Genomic DNA, 13401 nt, shown 5'->3' with positions numbered 1-13401 from the left:
TTTTCAAACACTTCTAACAGGGAAATGAGATGTTAGTTCAAAGATGTCTTCCCCACAGTGCTTCACAGAACGGAGTACATGGCACTTTCCGCATATGCGGAAAACTTGGGTTTTCAAACACTTCTAACTTCGTGAAACCTTATGTTAGTTGAAAGATGGTTTCTCCACCCTGTTGTTTCACAGAGTTGAGTAGATGGCAACCCCTTCATAGTTCCTCGCGTGGCTTTTCAAGCACTTCTAAGTGAAACAAGATGTTAGTTGAAAGATGGATTCCCCGAAGTGTTGTCTGACAGAGTTGATTATATGGCACGATCTGCATAGGCCCTGCATTGGTTATCACATACTTCTAACGTAGAGTCAGTTTGAGTTGAGTTGAGAGAGTTGAGTACATGGTACTTTCCATGTGGACCCCGCATGGGTTTTCTAACAATTCTCATTTATTGAAACCAGATATTTGCTGAAAGATTGGTTTCACCACAGTCTTTTCTCACAGAGTCGAGTATATGCATTTCCGCATAAGCCCCGCATAGGTATTCAAACACTTCTCGTTTACTGAAATAAGATGTTAGTTGACGGGTGGGTTCCCCACAGTGTTTCATACACTTCAGAATATGGCACTTTCGGTTTAGTCCCCACGTGGGTTTTCAACTAAATCTATCCTAGTGTAACAGGATGTTGGTTGATAGAAGGCATCACCACACTGGTGTTTCACAGGCAGTTTCAGTGTGGGCCCCACGAGCGTTTTCAAACACTTCCAACTTCGTTGAACCAGGTGTCATTTTGAAAATTGGTTTGTCTGCAGTGATGTTTCGCAAAGTGAGTAAAGGCCGCTTTCGTTATACTTCTATGTCTAGGATCTCAACGCTTCTAACTTTGTGAACATGTTAGTTGAAAGATGTTTCAGCACAGTGATTTGGCACAATGTTGGGCATGTGGCGCTTTCCGTAAGTACGCCATTTTTCAACACGCATCTTGTTCCACTGAGAAGTGTTTGAAAACCTATGAGGGAAACTGTGAGGAAATGGCATATACTCGACACTGACTTTCAACTCACATACACATCTTCACCAAGATGAAAGTGTTTGAAAATCTATGCAGAGCTTATGCTGAACATGCCATACATCAACTCTGGGAAACAACAGTTTACTGACAGTTTACCATCATTCAGCTAACCTCTCGTTTCACAATGTTGAGAGTTTGAAAACCCACGCGGGACCTACAGGGAAAGTGGCGTATACTCAACTCTATGAAACAACACTGTGGGGGGAATGATCTTTCACCCACCATCTGGTTTCACTAAGAGTTGTTTCAAAAGCAAGTCGGGGACTATGCAGAAAGTGCCTTATACTCAAATCGGTGAAACAACAGTGTGGGGAACGATCTTTCAACAAACCTTCGGTTTCACCAACTTAGAAGTGGTGGGAAACTTACGCGGAGAACTCCGAGAGACAGACGTGCCATACACTCAACTCGGTGAAACCACGCTGTGGTGACAACGTCTTTCAACTACCATCTGATTCCACTAATTTAGAAATGTTTGAAAACCCATGCGGGCAACTATGCGGAAAGTGCCATTACTCAACTCTGTGAAACAACATTGTGGGATAACCATCTCTCAATTAGCAGCTTGTTTCCCTAAGTTAGAAGAGTTTCAAACCTATGCTTGGGGACGATGAGGAAAGCGACAAGGACTCGGCTCAGTTAAAAAGTACTGTGGAGAAACCATCTTGCAACTAACATAAGGTTTCACTCTGTTAGAAGTGTTTGAAAACCTATGCGAGGCCTATGCATAAAGTGTCATGTATCCAACTCGGGCAAACAACACTGTGGGGCAACCATCTTTCAACCATCATCTTGTTTCACCACGTTAAAAGTGTCTAAAAACTCACGCAGGGGCACTTTTGTGCTCACTTTTGTGCCCGGTGAAAAAGTTGTCTGATGGAAACATCTATCAACTACCATCTGGTTTCTGTAACTTAGTGTGTTTGAAAACCGCAGCGGGGCCCACATCAAATGTGCCATATACACGACTGTATGAAGCATTGTGGGGAAACCATCTTTCAGCTAACAGCTCGTTTCACTACGGGACAAGTGTTTGAAAACCCATGCAGGGCCTAGGTGGAAGAAGCCATATACTCAACTCTGAAACAACACTGTGAGGTAACCATCTTACAATTAACACCTTGTTTCCCCAAGGGAGAAGAGTTTGGAAACATGCACACGTCCTACACGGAAACAGCCATATACTCATACTCATAAACACTGTGGGGGAAACCATCTTTCAAGTGTCGCTTTGTTTCATTAAGTTACAGGAGTTTGAAGACCCATGTGGGGCCTAAGGGAAAAGTGCTTTATACCTAACTTTGCAAAACAAGACTGAAAGAAAACATCTTTCAACTATTATCTCTTTGTCACAAAGTTAGAGGTCTTTGAAAACCCATGCCTGGCCGATGCAGATGGCTCTATATAGTCTGTGAAACAACCCTTTGTGAAACCTCTTTCAACTAACATCTTGTTTCACTAAGTTACAGTGTTGTAAAACCCATGCAGGGTTTATGCGGAAATTGCCATAAACGTAACTGTGAAAAAACAATGTGGTGAAAGCTTCTTTAACTACCATCTCATTTCACAAAGTTACAAGTGTTTGAAAACCTATGCAAGGCCTAGCAGGGAAAAGTGCCATAAACTCAACTCAGTGAAACACTTGGGAAAACAATCTTTCATTTAACATCTGGTTTCACCAAATTACAAGTGTTCGAAAATACACACGGGGCCTATAGGGATTGTGCCTTACACTCAACTCTGTGAAACGACCCTCTGGGGAAACCGTCGTTCCACTACCCCCGGCTGTCACTAAGCTAAAAGTGTTTGAAAACGTACGAGGGGCCTATGCACGAAGTGCCATATACCTAACTCTGTGAAACATTACAGTGGTGAAACCATCTCTCAACTACCCTCAGGCTTCACTAAGTTAGAAGTGTTTGAAATCCCAGGCGGGGCTTATATGAGAAAGTGCCATATACTCAACCCAGTGAAATAACACTTGGGGAAAACAATCTTTCACTCAACATCTGGTATCACTAAATTGCAAGTGTTGGAAAAAGCCTGTGGGGCCTTGGTGGATAGTGCCATACACTCAACTCTGTGAAAAAACACGGTGGCAAAACCAATTTTTGTTACACGAAGTCAGATTTGTTTGAAAACCCATGCGGGACTACACCAAAACTGACACGTACTCAACCATGTGAAGCAACAGTGTGGTGATTCCATCTTTAAACAAATGTCTGGTTTCACTAAGGTAGCACTGTTTGAAAACACTTGTAGGGGCTACAAGGAAATTGGCGTATATTCAACTCCGTGTAACAAACAAACACACACTATGGGGAAACAGTCTTTCAACTAACCTCTTGTTTCACTAAGGTAGAATTTTGAAAACACTTGCGGGGCTTATGCATTGACATTTTATTCAACTCTCAAAAAACACTTTGCAGAAACCATCTTTCAACTAACAACTCATTTCACTCTGTTAGAAGGGTTGGAAAACCTACGCGCGGCCTATAAGGAAAGGGCCATTTACTCAACTCTGTCAAACGACACTCTGGTGACACCAACTTTCAAAAACCATCTAGTTTCATTAAGTTAGTAGTGTTGGAAACCCATACAGGGCTTCCACGGAGCGTGACATATACTCAGCTCTATGAAACACTGTGGGGAAACAATCTTCCAAGTAACCTCTTCTTTCACTAAGTTAGAAGTGTTTGAAACCCTTTGTGGGTCTTATGCACAAAGTTCCATAACCTCAACTCTGCCAAGCAGGCAGCCTTTTGGGGATACCGTCTTTCAACTTACATCTTGTTTTACCAAATTACAATTGTTCAAAAATCTTTGTGGGGAATGATGGAAGAAAGTGACCATATACTTGACTGGAAAAAATTCTCTTGAGAAACCATCTTTCAACTCATATCTGGTTTCATTAATTTAGAAGTGTTTTAAAACCCTATATGGGGCTTATGGAGAAAGTGCCATATCCTCACCTCTGTCAAGCAACCCTGTGGTGAAACTATCTTTCAACTAACATATGGTTACACTAAGGTAAAAGTTTTTGAAAATATTTGCGAGAAATTATGAAGACGTGCCATATACTCAGTTGTGTTTGACAATACTGTGGAGGAACCATCTTTCAAATAACTTCTTGTTTCACGAAGTTAGACGTCTTCCAAAACCTATGCGGAAAACATAGGGGAATGGCACAGACACAGCACTGTGAAATAACATTGTGGGGGAGCCTTCTTTCAACTAATCTCTTGTTTCACTAAGCGACTAGTGTCTGAAAACCTACGCGGGCAACTCTGACGCAAGTGCCATACACTCAACTCTGTGAAAACAGACTGTGGACAAACTGTCTTTCAACATCTTTCTTGAAGTAGGAAGTGACTGAAATTCTAGGCCTGAACGTATAATGACATTGCCACACACTCACCTCCTTGAAGGAACACCATGGAGAAACCATCTTTCAGCTAACGTCTGGTTTCTTATTGAGGGGTGTGTGAAATCTTTTATAGGGAACCGAAATGACTTATACTTAATTCTGGAAAAACACTATCGCGAAACCTTCTTTCAGCCAAATTTTGCTTTCACTGTTTCCACATGTGGAAAACTAACAGCTTTCACGACGTTAGAAGTGTTCAAAAATCTAGGCCTAAATATATAATGACAGCGACATCCTCTGAACTCCTTGAAATTAAACAATGGAGAATCCTGTTTCAACTAACGTCTGGTTTCAAATGAAGAGGTGTTGGAAACCCTTTATAGAGAACTATAAGGATCTTATACTTAATTCTGAAAAAAAAAATCTATCCAGAAACGGTCTTTCAACCAGCCTCTCGTCTCACGTCTAAACGTGTTGAAAAACCTATCCTGAGAAATTATAGAGTGCCTTATAATCAACTCTGTGAGGTCACCTTCTGGAAGAACCATCTTTCAACTAATCCTTTGTTTCCTTCAGAAGTGCTTGATATCCTATGAGGACAGTGACATGTACTCGACTCTGTGAAAACAGAGTGGAGAAATGACCTTTAAATAACATCTCGGTTCACTAACTTAGAAGTGTTTGAAAATCTAGGCCTCAATGTCAAATGAGAGTGCTATAGGCTCCACTCCTCGAATTAAAATCTTGTCGAGAACCCTTTGTCTTTCAACTAACGTCCTGCTTCAAAGTTAGAAGTGTTTGAAAACTTTTACAGGGAACTCTGGGGAAAGGGTCACAATCTTAACTCTGTGAAAAAAACACAACTAACTTCTTGTTTCACTGGGTCGGACTAGTTGGAGACTCGATGCAGGGAACTATAAGGAAACTGCCATATACTCAACATTGGGAGAAAACAGCGTGGGGAAACCACCTGTTTCACTAGGTTAGGTGTTTGATAACGTACACTGGGAACTCTTAAGAAAGGGCCAAATACACAACTCTGAGAAAACACAAAAGTTTCAAACCAACTTCTTCCTTCAGTGGGTGAGAAGTCTTTGACTCTCTGTGGGGGAAGTATGAGGAGAGTGCCATGAACTTCACTCTGTGAAACAACACTGTGCAGAAAGCACTTTGCAGATAAGTTCTTGTGTCCGAAACTGCATTTTTTAAATCAAACCGACGTAATATAAGGAAATTGCCATATCCGCACTCTGAGAAACGCTGGGGAGAAGCCATCTTTCAACTAACATCACGTTTCAGTAAGTTAAACGCTAAGAAACTAACACCGGGGAACAGGGCTTTCAACTCTTGTTGACCCCACTTAGCTAGTCATGTTTGACGACCTGTGCGTGGAATTACAAGAAAGTCCGTATACTCAGTTCTGTTTGATAATACTGTGGAGACGGCATCTGTCAAATAACTTCTTATTTCACGACCTTAAAAGTCTTTCAAAACCTATGCAGAAAATATAGGGGAATTAATGTCACTGACCCCACTTCCGTGAAATAATATTGTGGGGGGAAACACTTCAACTAATTCCTTGTTGCACTAAGCAAAAATGGTCTGAAAACCTATGCTGGCAACTAGGGGGAAAGTGTAGATTCTCCACTCTGTGAAAACGCCATGAAGAAACGACCGAAGACAAGTGCCATAGATTCAACAGTGTAAAGAAATCATTTTTACACTAACACCGTGTTTCATTGAGTTAGAAATGTTTGAAAACCTATGCGGGGAACATTGAGGAAAGTTCATTTACTCAACTCTATGAAAAAAAAAAAAAAAACCACTGTGAACATACCAACTCTCAACTAACGTCGTTTTTCACGGAGTTGGAAGCGACTAAAAATCTAGGGCTAAACGTATAATGACAGCGCCATACACTGAACTCCTTGAAGGAAAACCATCTTTCAAAAAAAGTCTGGGTTCAAATTGAGTGGTGTTTGAAACCCTTTACAGGGAACTATAAGGAAGGGACCTCGTGCTTAATTCGGAAAACCCACTATGGCGAAAGGTTCTTGCAACCAACTTCTTTCACGAAGTTAGATGTGTTGGCAAAACTATCCCGGCAACTATATAAAGTGCCATCTACTCAACTCAATGAAAGACCATGGTGAAAGGGACCATCCTTCAACTAATTCCTTGTTTCACTAAGAAGTGTCTGAAAACCTAGGCGGGGAACTATGAAGACAGTGACCTAACCTCAACTCTGAAAAAACGCGGCGGGGAAGCCACCTTTCAACTAACTTCTTGTTTTGCTGAGTTACAAGTCTTTGTGATGTAAGCGGCAAACTCTGAGGCAAGGGCCATATACTCAACTCTGTTTTACACACAACATTGTGCCGAAACCATTTTTAAACTAACATCGTGTTTCATTGAGAAGTGTTTGAAAACCTAAGCGGGGAACATTAGGGAAAGTTTCCTGTACTCAACTAGGGAGGCGAGGGGGCGGGGGAACCCTTTGGAAAAAGCCATGTGTCAATTAACTTCTTGTTCTAGTGAACAAGTGTGAAGTGTTAGAAAAACTATGCGGGAAATGATATAGAAAGGGTCATAGACTCAACTCTGTGAAAGAACTCGGTTGGGAAGGCTTCTTTCACCGAATATCTTCTTTCACGAAGTTAGGAAAGTTTGAAAATTAGGCCTAGATGTATAATGTGAGTTGCTATATGCTCAACTCTGAAACTAAACCGTCTTTCAGCTAACGCTTTGTTTCAGAGTTAGAAGTTTCTCAAAACCTTTACAGGGATCTATAAGGAAAGGACAATATACTGAACTCTGAAAAAACACTGTGGAGAAAGCATCTTTCAACTAACCTCTTCTTTCCCCAGCTGAGAAATGTTTGAAATCTAGGCCTGAAGGTATAATGACATTTACCATACTCTCAGCTCCATGGAAAAAACGTCTTTCGATTAACATCTTGTTTCACTACCTTAGAAGTGTTTGAAAACCTATGTGAGGAACTCTAAGAAGAAAGTGCCATATCCTCAACCCTGTGAAACAATGTTGAGAAACTGCCTCTCAACTAACATACCAAACTATTATCTTGTTTCACATACACCACACTATACCCAATATTTAGCCAACACTCACCAAGGTCTTCTCACCAAGCACACTCCACACACACACACACATATACCTCTTAACACACCACAAACACCCCACTTCAACCTCCCACAGTGCCTAGGAAACACATAAAAACCAAACATATCACACACAGACAAAACCCACCACAATATACCGCAAGTACCACACACATTCAAACCTCCTATGTACAACACTTTTATACTGCTTAAAACTCGGACGGGACACACACTTCATTTGTAAACGACACACACAGTTTCCATGTAACATACCCAATCCACTACAACACACGTTCAGAATATCCATCACACAGTCCAAATACCTCACAAACATCACACTACCTATGCAGCACATGTATTCCACAAACACACTTCACTTATACCATGCACAAAAATTCACACCCCACACATACACCAGAGACATGCTGCTTATAAACCACATGCGCACGCCCTTTCCATACACCACACACGTAGCAAACACAACACCTCAATGCTCCGCATATAGCCTGCTACATTTCTTCTGCCCCTACCTGCCAATGGGATGGCAGGAAAGACATCAAAAGCCAGGGCTTTCCCTCTCTATTTGAGGGAAGAATAGAGGCCTCGTGATGACAGTGCTTTGGGTGTGGCCTGGACCGAGGTCCCTTTACCAAAGGCCATGGCTGTTTCTAACTCTTGAGACAGTCAACTTGCTTAAAGATTGTATCAGTCACTTCACTCTCAACAGTCTCCCATTCATTCCCATCTCTGATGAAGACCTCTAGCACGCCAGTTATCATTTTGAACCCCTTTGATCTACTTCCAAATGAGTTTCTCCCTGGGCTGCATTCCAAGTGAGTCTCTCAGAGGAACAGCCTCTGCTTTCAAGTGGAGTGTGGTGAAGTCCTTGGGAGTGTGCAATGAGTTTTGTAAGAGGACCCCCCCCCCCCGTTCATCTGGCTTCAGAAGTATATGGACATCAAGAGGCCTGACTCATTGAAGATGCCCATTGGCGAATGTTGGTATGAATCCTGAGCCAGAGGTTGCAAGAGAGAGCTGGCTTCTTTTGTGGGCTGAGAGGAAATGAAGCGAGGCGTCTCCTTTCAAGAATAATCCAGTTCCCATTTGGAATGTCGAGCTTTGGTCCACCTCCTAGTCATTTTCTTCCTATGGCTGTCCTTCGAAATAAACTTTTGCTCACATATAGGGGCCACAGAACTGTCCTTCACTCAGCTGGCACCCTGGGGTAAGCCACAAACTCCCACTCTGGCCCTGTGCCCAGTGAGGGCTTTTTGACTCTGCTATACCAAAGGAACAACGGCCTCTGACTGGATGGTGCTTGGCCTGCTCTGGTAGACAAGGTGAAGGGGAGCTGTCTGGCTTCGCTCACCGGCTTGATTGAGTGGGTTTCATTTTGAGCAGCAGCCAGTTTACACATGGGCAGTATGAACCACGTGTGGGTCAGGATGAGAAGAGCCCCTTCCAGAATAAGGAATAAAGTCCTCGTTCCGGACACCTGAGCAAGAGCCAGCAGCACCCAATAGCCACATCTCAAACACTGCTGCCTCCAACAACTGAATGACAGAGATCCTGGAAGGGACAGACAAAGCTAGCAATCTCTAGCTCCTGAAGAAAGACTACAGGCGTCTTGATGGCAAGGTTCTTGTGTGTGGTCTTTCAGAGGGCTCCCTTTGCCTAAGCTGAGAGGCATCTCTTATTCCTGATACAACCAGGTTCCAGGTTGATGGGAGACTGTCAGTCATTTCAGTCTCAACATTCTCCAAATGTCAGCTCCGATGAAGAACAGAGGCACCCTGGGTCTCCATGGACACAACTTGGCTCTCTGAGAAGAAAATAAGGTTCTATTTACATCCAGTGTCTGAGAGACATACTGTCCTCCTTCAAGATGGAGTCTGCCAGTGTCCACATTATGGTGATGTAGGATTTGCTTGGGCCCCTCTCAATGTGCTATCAGAAATGTGTGGCCAACCAAAACCCTAGGGTATTTGAAGGTGCCCAGGGACAATGCTTGTGGGGAGGCTAATCCACCAGTTAGGGGCCGATCACACCTCCTTTGTGAGATGAGAGAAAGAGAAGGCCGATACCTATTTCCTAGATTTCCACCAAGGCCCTTTGTTAATGCAGGACCATGATTGACCTCATAGGGATTCTGATCCCACTGCTGCTTTTCTAACTTGTTCTCACATCACACACCAAGACCAAGGGGCTCTCCCTACCAAACAACGTCCAAGGATGGGAGTTGAGTTTCCAGGCCTTTCCTGAGTCAATACAGAGCTCTCAGAGTGGGGTACCTGACAGGACAGCTAGCACGCATGTCCCTGAGCCCTCGGTGCATAGCAGGCCTCAGTATCATAGGAATGGGTAGCCACATGAACCCGTGACCTTACTTGACTGAGATACCCTCATTTGGAAGAAAAGGCAGACTGTGAATGTGCAGCTTGCTTCAGGCACTGACCAGCACACAAAAAGCCTTTTGAATACATGGTGCACCATAGCCTCGTTCAAACCTACCGATCATCACAGGGAAGCCATAGTCCTCATGACTCAGAATAACTGCTGCCCCTATCTCCGGACACGATGCGAAGAAGGCCAACAGAAGCCAAAGCTTCCCACTATTTCTTAAGGGATAATGTGGGCTTCTTGGTCACAGGGCTGCAAGGGGCAACTTTTGAGGCACTCCTTGAGCCAAGCTGACAAAGGGTTCTTCTGATGCCTGAGCAAGCCAGCGTGCTAATATCTTGTGCTGGGCAGATTATTCTAAGCATTACCCAAATCTCAGCCTTAAGGAAGAACTTTGGCCCTCGGTGCATCACGTTTCATGACATTGCTTTAATTCTTCACCACGGTTCCTCTTGTGATTCCCCCCAGATCCAGTCACTCAGAGTCACAGCACCGACTTGTGACTTGTGGCATAGGTTGAGCCAAAGGGGCCCTGGCATTTTGGTTTCAGGACTCCATGGGCCTCCGGGGTCCTAGGCCTTTAGAAGGGGGTCCAGCTGAGAAGTGTGTATGGGTGGTCGGCCAGAGGCAATAGGGGGGAGATGGCCTCCATGCCCAGGGAAAACGAAGTTTAACATGTCCCACCCAAACCGAGCACATTCTCATTGGATGGAAATGTTGAATGCATATTGGTCCAGGTTAGAGCCTTTCTCTCTCCGTTACTGCCCTTCTGCCTGAGTCTTCGTCCAACCTTAGGAGCCACGGAGCAGGCACTCACTCGGCGGGCACCAAGGGGTGGGCTTCGGGCTGCCACTCAGTCCCGAGCCCAGTGACAGCCATGAGCATCGGCTATCCCAAAGGAGGAGCTCCTATCGCTGAGCTTGGTGAATGGCGGTTTGTAACATGAGGTGAGGAAGTGAGCAAACTTGCCTCATTGCTCTGCCTGATGGAGGGGCCTTCCGCCTGAAAAGCAGACAGTTCACACAGGAGCAGGAGGCTCCAGAGGCTGGTCAGCACAGAAAGAGCCCTTTACAGGGAGAGGGCCCCAGTGCCCCTTTCCGCACCGTCGGAGGAAGACCTGGGGGGCACCTGACTACACCAACTGTCACTGCTCACTCCATTCAGTGATGGGAAAAGGAAGGAAAGCAACGCCCAGGGCTCTCTAGGCCCTTCTGAAGGAAGAAGGCAGCCCTTTTGCTGACACGGCTCCCAGTTGTGGATGCTACAGACACTGTTGCTTAAGGCTTCTGGTGTGTCCTCTTCTTCCCTTAACCAGGTTGCCAGGAGCTGCTTCTGGACCCTTCCTTCTCCACATAATTTCCCTTTCAAACTCTGAAGAGCTCTGACCCTCTTTCTCCACCTTTACACATCTTTGCTTTCTTGTAGAAGCAAGATTCTTCCCATCATCCGTTCAGTCATTGTCTCACGGTGATATCCTCTGCCTTTCACAAGGGAGTCTGATTCAGTCCTGGAGACTGTGGGAAAGATTTTGGCCACAGGGTTCATTCCTCATCAATACAATGGGTTCCAGAAGTATGTGGTCACTCAGGGACCCAGGCCAATGGAAGGGTCCCCTCAGAGGGTGTTTTTCTGTCGGTTGGGCAAGAGATTTGGGTATGGAGCTGGCTTTCTTCTGGGCCAAAGAAGTGAGACACTTCCTTTCCAAGTGGCTCCCAACTCCTACTGTGTATGCCAAACTTTGGACCCCCTTATGCCCATTGCCTTCACCTTGCTGCATTTCCAACCTTTTTTTTCTCCCTTAGGAGCTATGGAGCTATCAGAAGCTCAGGTAGCTCAGCCGAGTATGCATCAAACTCCCACTCTGCTCCTGTGCTCAATGAGAGCCCTCAGGCTCTGAAATAACAAAGGAAAGATGGTCTTTATTCCCTGGAAGATTGGTGACTGGTATGAAGGGGGAAGGGGAGCCAGCTTGCTTCACTATCCTGGATGACTGTGTTGTGTTCCTTGTGAGAAGCAGACGGTTTGCCCATGAACAGTCCGGACAAGGCGAGTGTCAGCCCAGGGGAAACCCTTTCCAGGAACAGGGGACGATTTCCTTGTTTCACACTCTTGAGTAAGAGCCAGCAGAACTAAATACTTAGAGCTCAGAACTGGGGTCTCGATCAACTGATAGAACATGTGGGAGGGACAGACATAGCCAAAAATCTCTGTCTCCTACGATCAGAATAAAGGGCACCCAGGTGTATTCCTTCAGAGGGCTCCCATTGCCTACCCCACAAGCACTGCTTATTTTGGCTACAACCAGGTTGGTAGGAGACTGTTCTGGGTACTTATTCTCAAAATTCTCCACATCCCATATGTGAGGAAGCACTTTGGCAGTCTGTGTCTCAAGCTCCACCACTTACCGTTGTCTTCAAAAGTGGTGCTGCATGGTGTTTATCAGAGCCAGTGCCTTTGAATAATATCGTCTTCTTTCAGCTTTGGTGTCCAGTGTAGTCCCTGTGGTTATGATCTAGGTATTGCAATGGGCCCCTCTCGTTTTGGTTTCAGAATTATGTGACCATCTCCAAACCTAGGCTGTATGAAGGTTCCCAGGCGGAATGCTTGTGCTCGTGGTTAGTCTCAGCCAGAAGGTAGCAGTAGATGCTGCCTCATGTGTGCTTACAGGGTGACGGAAGATGGATATCTCTTCCTCGATTTCACCAGGGGCCTTTTGAATGCAGAACTTTGACATCCCCTGGTAGTCATTCTTATCTCATTTCTGCTTTTCTCTCTTGACCTCACTTCACACACCAAGACCATGGGGCGGCCGTGTAAACAAGTGAGTTGCAAGGATGCACGTTCCAGAACATTCCCGAGTCTAGACAGGGCTCTCAGAGTTGGATATCGCTGAAGAGACCTATACATTCTGTCCGTGAGCCGTCAGTTCATAGTAGGCTACTGTATCACGGGAATGGGTAGCCACATGGACCCCTGATCCTAATGGATGGACATACCCTCAGGCAGAGGAAGAGACAGGATGTGCCTGCGGCCTGCCGCATGACTTGAGCAGAGAACTCCAAGTCTCTGGAACGTCTTCTGCACCAGGCCTTGTTCTCATCACTCAATCCTCCCATGGAAGCACATTTTTCCTATCTCAGTGTCACTGGGGCCCTATCTTCTGATACGATGGGCAGAGAAGCACACAAAAAGCCACAGTTTCCCTCTACTTCTTGGGGAAGAATGTGGATCTCTTGTTCACAGGGCTCCGAGTGGCTCCCTTTGCCCAAAACCTGTAGCCAAATCCCACAAAAGATCTGATTTGTGAACAAGCCAGCTTGCTAATACATTGTGATAGTCAGTTTGTTCTAAACATTATCCCATTCCCATCCTTAATGCAGAACTCTTGCCTTAGGCTTATCAAATCTCATGATATTGTTTATATATCAAGGTATGCCTTGGGCCCCATACGTT

This window comes from Panthera leo, chromosome D3, assembly GCF_018350215.1.
Source record: "Panthera leo isolate Ple1 chromosome D3, P.leo_Ple1_pat1.1, whole genome shotgun sequence".
Taxonomy (NCBI): domain Eukaryota; kingdom Metazoa; phylum Chordata; class Mammalia; order Carnivora; family Felidae; genus Panthera; species Panthera leo.
The sequence above is the reverse complement of the archived record's forward strand: the minus strand, read 5'-3'. Positions refer to the sequence as shown.